We start from the raw sequence: 6,150 nt of genomic DNA, 5'->3' as shown, positions 1-6,150 counted from the left end.
TGCTTTAATTGGTTAAAGTCAGCCCAAAGAGATTGTCCACAATAGACTTTCCAGAACTGAAAGATAAGTCTGCAAGGATTGCTAATTTTACAGCCCTGTTTAAAAAGAGAGATAAACCCAGGAACTACAGACCAGATCGTCTAATGTCAGTGGTGGGGAAACTTTTAGAGACAATTATCAAGGAGAAAATTAACTGGCACTTGGTCGAACATGGGCTAATAAATGACAGCCAGAACAGATTGGTTAACAGAAGATTGTGTATGAATTAATTAATGAATTAATTTATTTGATGACGTTTCACAGAGAGTTGACCAGGGTGGTGGGGTTGATGGTGTGTGTCTGCACTTCAAAATTGTGTTTGAAAAAGTACCATAAAATAGACTTGTTAACAAAATTTGAGCAGATGGGATTAAGGAGGCAGTGGCAGCGTGGATACAAAATTAGCTGAGAGACGGAAAGCATAAAGTAGGGTGATTCAGAATGGAGGGACTAATCCAGTAATGTCACTGTTGTTGCAGTGTGTGCAGTATCTGACCCTGAGATGTCCTAGGGAGGGGGCTGTTTGTGATTTTCCTGTGGGGTATATTATCATCAGGGTATCTCTCTGAGCTGTCACAGGGATGGGGCAGTGTGTGATATCCTTGTGCATGTCATGCAGGCCCACTGGCGTGTGGTTCCATCCTGATGCCAAAGAACAGAGCCCCATCTATGGGCAAAATGTCTCACTTCCCTGTGGGTGTCTTGAGAGAGAAGAAGGCTTAGGGAGTAAACCTGGACAGTAAATCCGGAGTGGAGTCCCGTAGGCGGTTACCTGTTACTTATCAGGTAGTTTTCCAGCAACTCCGACAGCAGAGCTGGTACCAAACAGTACTGTTTTTTACCTTTCCTTTGGACAATACTAGCAATGCTGAGAGGGGGTCCTGATGCTCAGTGTCTCCATACTATTTGCCCAGGCCTGTGCCCTGGAGAGGACACTCCAGCTTCGTGGTTAAACATTAGCAAAACATGGGAAGAAACAGTTACCGATTATAAGCTCTCACTCAATTGGTGTAGAGTATGAGCACCAGGGGTTACTTTTGACAGTGGGAGAGATCATCGCGTCTCATTGGAGAACTACCACCTACTCCAAGCTGTGCAGCCCCCAGTCAGTTAGGTGCTGTCCTGCCACGACCTACTTGCTTCAATGGGTGCTTGCAGCTGAGAGAGATATCTCTCAACTGGCGGATTGATAATCTATGCACCAGGCAAGACAAACTCAGCAAAGAAGACACCAGTGCTTCGCATCACAAGCTGGAATGTAAGGACCATGTGTCCTGGCCTTACTGACAACCTTCTGCAGGTTGATGACACACACCAGACAGCTGTGATTGACAAGGAACTCACAAGGCTCAATGTGGACATTGCTGTGCTGCAAGAAACTAGACTCATTCAAAGTGGATCCCTCAAAGAGAAACATTACACCTTCTTCAGGCAGGGGAAAGCCCAAGAGGCAACTCGTGAGCATGGAGTGGGTCTCACAGTAAAAAAACACGCTACTTGCAATGAGTGAACCCCCCATAGTTGGCTCAGAGAGACTTCTTACCCTTCACTTGTCAACAAGCGCGGGCCCAGTTAATCTCATGTGCATCTATGTCCCGACACTCACCTCCACCCCAGATGTCAAGGATCAATTCTATGAGACACTTGACACTGCCATCAGTAGAATTCCCAGCACCGAGGGACTGTATCTTCTCGGGGATTTCAACGCAAGCTTGGGTACTGACTACAGCTTGGCCAATGAGCATAGGGAACCAGGGGATTAGCAAGATGAACAAAAATGGACAGAGGTTTCTGGAGCTATGCTGCCACCATGGACTCTGTGCGATGAACAGCTACTTCCAGGTCAAGCTGTGCCACAAGGTGTCCTGGAGACGTCCGAGATCATGCCACTGGCACCAGCTAGACCTTATCATCACCGGACGTACCACCCTCAGCAATATCCTCATCACACGCAGCTATCACAGCGCTGACTGTGACAGTGACCACTCACTGGTGTGCAACAAGGTCAGGCTTCAGCCAAGGAAGCTTCATCCATCCAAGAAGAAAGGTCGTTCTCGGATCAACTCTAGCCGAACCACTGACCCAGAAAGGACCCAGGAGTTCCTCAACATCCTCGATCAGGCTCTTTCAGAAAACACCCAAGGCCTCAGTGCAGTGTCAAAGTGGAATCATCTGCACGCCACCATCTATAACTCTGCACTCACTGTGTATAGGAAAAGAGATGGGAGGAATGCTGACTGGTTTGAGGCTTATTGGACTGAAATGGAGTCAGTTACTGCAACTAAGAAGAGAGCCCTCATGAACTACAAACAAGTCCCCAGCAAACAAACTCTAGATGCTCTCAGAGCTGCCAGAAACAAGTCTCTGCAGACTGCTCAGCACTGCACCAATCAATACTGGTTAAAGCTCTGCAACAGCATCCAATCTGCCGCTGAATCTGGGGGATGCTAGAGGGACATATGAAGGAATTCAACACACCAAGGTTCCTTAGACAGCACCTTCCATACCCGCAACCTCTACCAACTAGAAGGACAAGGGCATCAAATTCATGGGAACACCACCACCTGCAAGTTCCCCTCCAAGCCACACACTATCGTGACTTGGAACTATATCGCCTTTCCTTCACTGTCGCTGGGTCAAAATCCTGGAACACCCTTCCTAACAGCACTGTGGCTGTACCTACCTCACACAGACTGCAGCGGTTCAAGAAGGCAGCTCACCATCACATTCTCAAGGGAAATGAGGGATGGGCAATAAATGCTGGCTTAGCCAGTGATGACCACATCACATGAATGAATAAAAAAAAAATTATGAAAGCAACGGGCCCAGCAGTAACTAAATCAGCACCTTTGAAGACAAAGACAGGGACGATCATCACTGAACCTAACAAGCAGATGGAAAGGTGAGTGGAGCATTACCTTGAACTCTACATAACGGAGAACATTGTCATTGAAGTAGCTCTCAGCACCATTCCAGTCTTCCCTGTCGTGGAGGAGTTGGACAGTGACCCCACCATAGTAGAGCTCAACAAGGCCATTGACCGTCTTGCCAGTGGTAAAGCCCTGGGAAATGATGGTACTCCACCTGGAATCATCAAAAGTGGAAAAGCAGCTCTGCTGCAGCATCTCCATGAACTTCTGTGTCTCTGTTGGAAGGGGAGATCTGCGCCTCTAAACATGCGTGATGCAAACATTGTCACCTTGTACAACAATAAGGGGGAATCGCAGTGACTGCAGCAATTAGCGAGGCATCTGCTTGCTAAGTATTGTGGGGAAGGTCTTTGCTCACATTGCTCTGACCAGATTGCAGACCCTGTCATCACACATCTATGCTGAGTCTCAGTGCAGCTTCAGAGCTGGTAGATCGACGGTCGACATGATTTTCTCACTTCGGCAGTTACAGGAGAAGTACTGTGAACAGTACAGACCACTCTACATTGTCTTTATAGACATCACCAAGGCCTTCGATCTTGTTAGCAGAGACAGACTCTTCAAACTGCTGTGGAAACTAGGCTGCCCTCCTGAACTCTTGGGCGTCATCTCTTCTTCCCACGAGAACATGCACAGTTCCGTCAGTTACAATGGAGCAACATCAGACACTTTCACGATCAGCAGTGGGGTAAAAAAGGGCTGTGTCCTGGTGCAAACTCTCTTCAGAACGTCGGAGGAGGCAGTTTCACCTGTCGAGCCTGATCTGTCATTCAATTACATCCTTGCTGATCATCTACCTCAACACCACTTTCCCGCGCTCTCCCCATATCCCTTGATGTCATGAGTATCAAGATTTCTATCAATTTCTGTCCTGAACATGCTCAATGATTGAACTTTCACAAACCCCTGAGGTAGAGAATTCCAAAGATTCACCACCCTCTGAGTGAAGAAATTCCACCCTATCTCAGTTTTAAATGGCCTTTTAAATGAAACATTAAGGAATACAAGTCCAGTTTCCTCATAAGACAATCCCACCATCCCAGGGATTAGTCTGGTGACCCTTCGTTGCACTCCCTCTGTGGCAAGTCTATCCTTCCTTAGATAAGGAAACCAAAACTGTACACAATACTCCAGCACAATCTCACCAAGGCTCTATACAATTGCAGCAAGACATCTTTATTCCTGTACTCATGACCCCTCGTGTTAAGGCCAACATACCATTTGCCTTCCTAATTGATTGCTGCACCTGCATGCGAGCTTTTAGTGTCTCATGAACAAGGACACCCAGGTCCCTTTGGACATCAACACTTCCCAACCTCTCACCATTTAAGAAATATTCTGTCTTTCTGTTTATTCTACCAAAGTGGATAACTTCACACTTATTCACATTATATTCCATCTGTCATTTCATTCACTTATCCTGTCCAAGTCCCCTGGAAGCCTCCTTGTAACCTCCTCACAGCTCACATCCTTTACAATTGGCATATTCTTCTCCATGCTGCTATTTTAAACTTTCAGTGACTCAGATGGGGGTGTCCACCTGCATACCAGAGCTGATGACAAGCTGTTCATCTTGGCAAGACTGCGCACCAAGACCAAAATGAGTCAGTTCTTGGTCTGTGAGTTGCTCTTTGCTGATGACGCTGTGCTGACATCCCATAATGAAGTTCATTAACAGCAGCTTGTATATCGGTTCTCCCTGGCCTGCAAGGAGTTTGGACTGACGATCAGCATCAGGAAGATCAAAGTTATGGGCCAGGACGAGAGACTCCACCTTCCATCAACATCGACAGGCTCACTTTGAAGGTTGTCAACAGCTTCACATACCTTGGATCAACAATCACCAGCAATCTGTCCCTTGATACTGAAATCAGCACCAGGATTGTCAATGCTGCAGTTGTCATGTCAAAGTTGAGAAGACGAGTGTGAACCGACAGCAAACTGATCGAAAATACAAAACTCCGCGTGTAACAGGCTTGTGTTCTCAGCACCCTCCTTTAGAGTAGAGAAGCATCAACAACTTATACAAGCCAAGAAAAGCAGCTGAACAGCTTCCACCTCCACTGTCTCAGATGGATATTGGGCATCTCCTGGCAGGACAGAGTGCCGAATGCAGCAGTACACCAGCGTGCAGGGATCCGCAGCATGTTTGCCCTCTTGAGTCAGCGGTGACTCTGTTGACTGAGTCATGTGTGCTGAATGGATGACGGTCGCTTTGCCAAAGACACGCTCTGTGGTGAGCTTGCTATCAGCACGAGACCAACAGGTCACCCACATCTGTGACACAAGGACATCTGCAAAGCGAGATCTCAAGCTGACTGGGATTGGAGTCAATGCATGGGAAGACCTTCCTGCTGACTGGAATTCCTGGAGAAAGGCATTCAGGAAGACCATGGGAAAAGCAGAGGACAAAAGAAATGACCAGATGGTGGGAAAGAGAGCTCAGAGGAAGGAAAAATTATCAGTCGACCTCGGGCCAATGATATTCATCTGTACCAGCTGCGGAAGGGATTGTCACTCACGAGTCATCCTCTACAGCCACAACAAACGATGTTTCACACAGAAGTGACGTACACCCCGGGTGTAGCCCATCGTCTTCCGAGACAGACGGTTTTCTGTTACAATTCCAACTGCAGCAACAACTACAAGAGCGAGTCAGAGGCTGGGAACACTGCCGTGACAAACTCAGCTCTTGACTCGCCAAAGCCTGCCCACTATCTACAAGGCCTTCCTCTGATTTCAATTGCACACACATCCGTGATCTGGCTCTGTAGCTTATTTGGTTTAAGCACCTGTCTCGAAAACAGGAGATCCTGGGTTCAACTCCCAACAGAGCCTTATTTCACAGTTGCAACATACTTGAAAAGTTTCATTATCAACACTGACATCTGTGTGTTGTGAACTTTAATTCAAAATACTTGATGAAATTCAATCACATAAAAAAACAGCCTTTGTGAAGGATATGAGTTTGGAATGGCTGTTTCTCCTTGGACAGAATTTCAGTGCTCACACATCAAAGTTAACTTCTTTGACATAAATTTGTTCACAGTTCCATTCAACTTGGAAAACAGCTTGATATTAATCTCACTGAAGGAGAGTGTTTGTGTCATTATGTGTTGCTTTTAACCGAGACTGGGACATGACGCAAGTGGGAGGGTTTATCTGAGGTTTGAAATATTTG

At 46.7% G+C, this 6,150-nt stretch overlaps 1 non-coding gene across 1 annotated transcript; it reads left to right on the top strand.

Annotated features, from left to right (window-relative positions):
• The first annotated feature begins 5,733 nt into the window (after window positions 1-5,733).
• Window positions 5,734-5,807, top strand: trnas-cga (transfer RNA serine (anticodon CGA)). The gene has a single exon. It is a non-coding gene; the product is annotated as a tRNA-Ser (tRNA).
• The last annotated feature ends 343 nt before the right edge of the window (window positions 5,808-6,150 follow it).

This window comes from Heterodontus francisci, unplaced genomic scaffold (genome assembly GCF_036365525.1).
Source record: "Heterodontus francisci isolate sHetFra1 unplaced genomic scaffold, sHetFra1.hap1 HAP1_SCAFFOLD_51_1, whole genome shotgun sequence".
In the NCBI taxonomy this organism is placed as follows: domain Eukaryota; kingdom Metazoa; phylum Chordata; class Chondrichthyes; order Heterodontiformes; family Heterodontidae; genus Heterodontus; species Heterodontus francisci.
The sequence above is the reverse complement of the archived record's forward strand: the minus strand, read 5'-3'. Positions and strand labels throughout refer to the sequence as shown.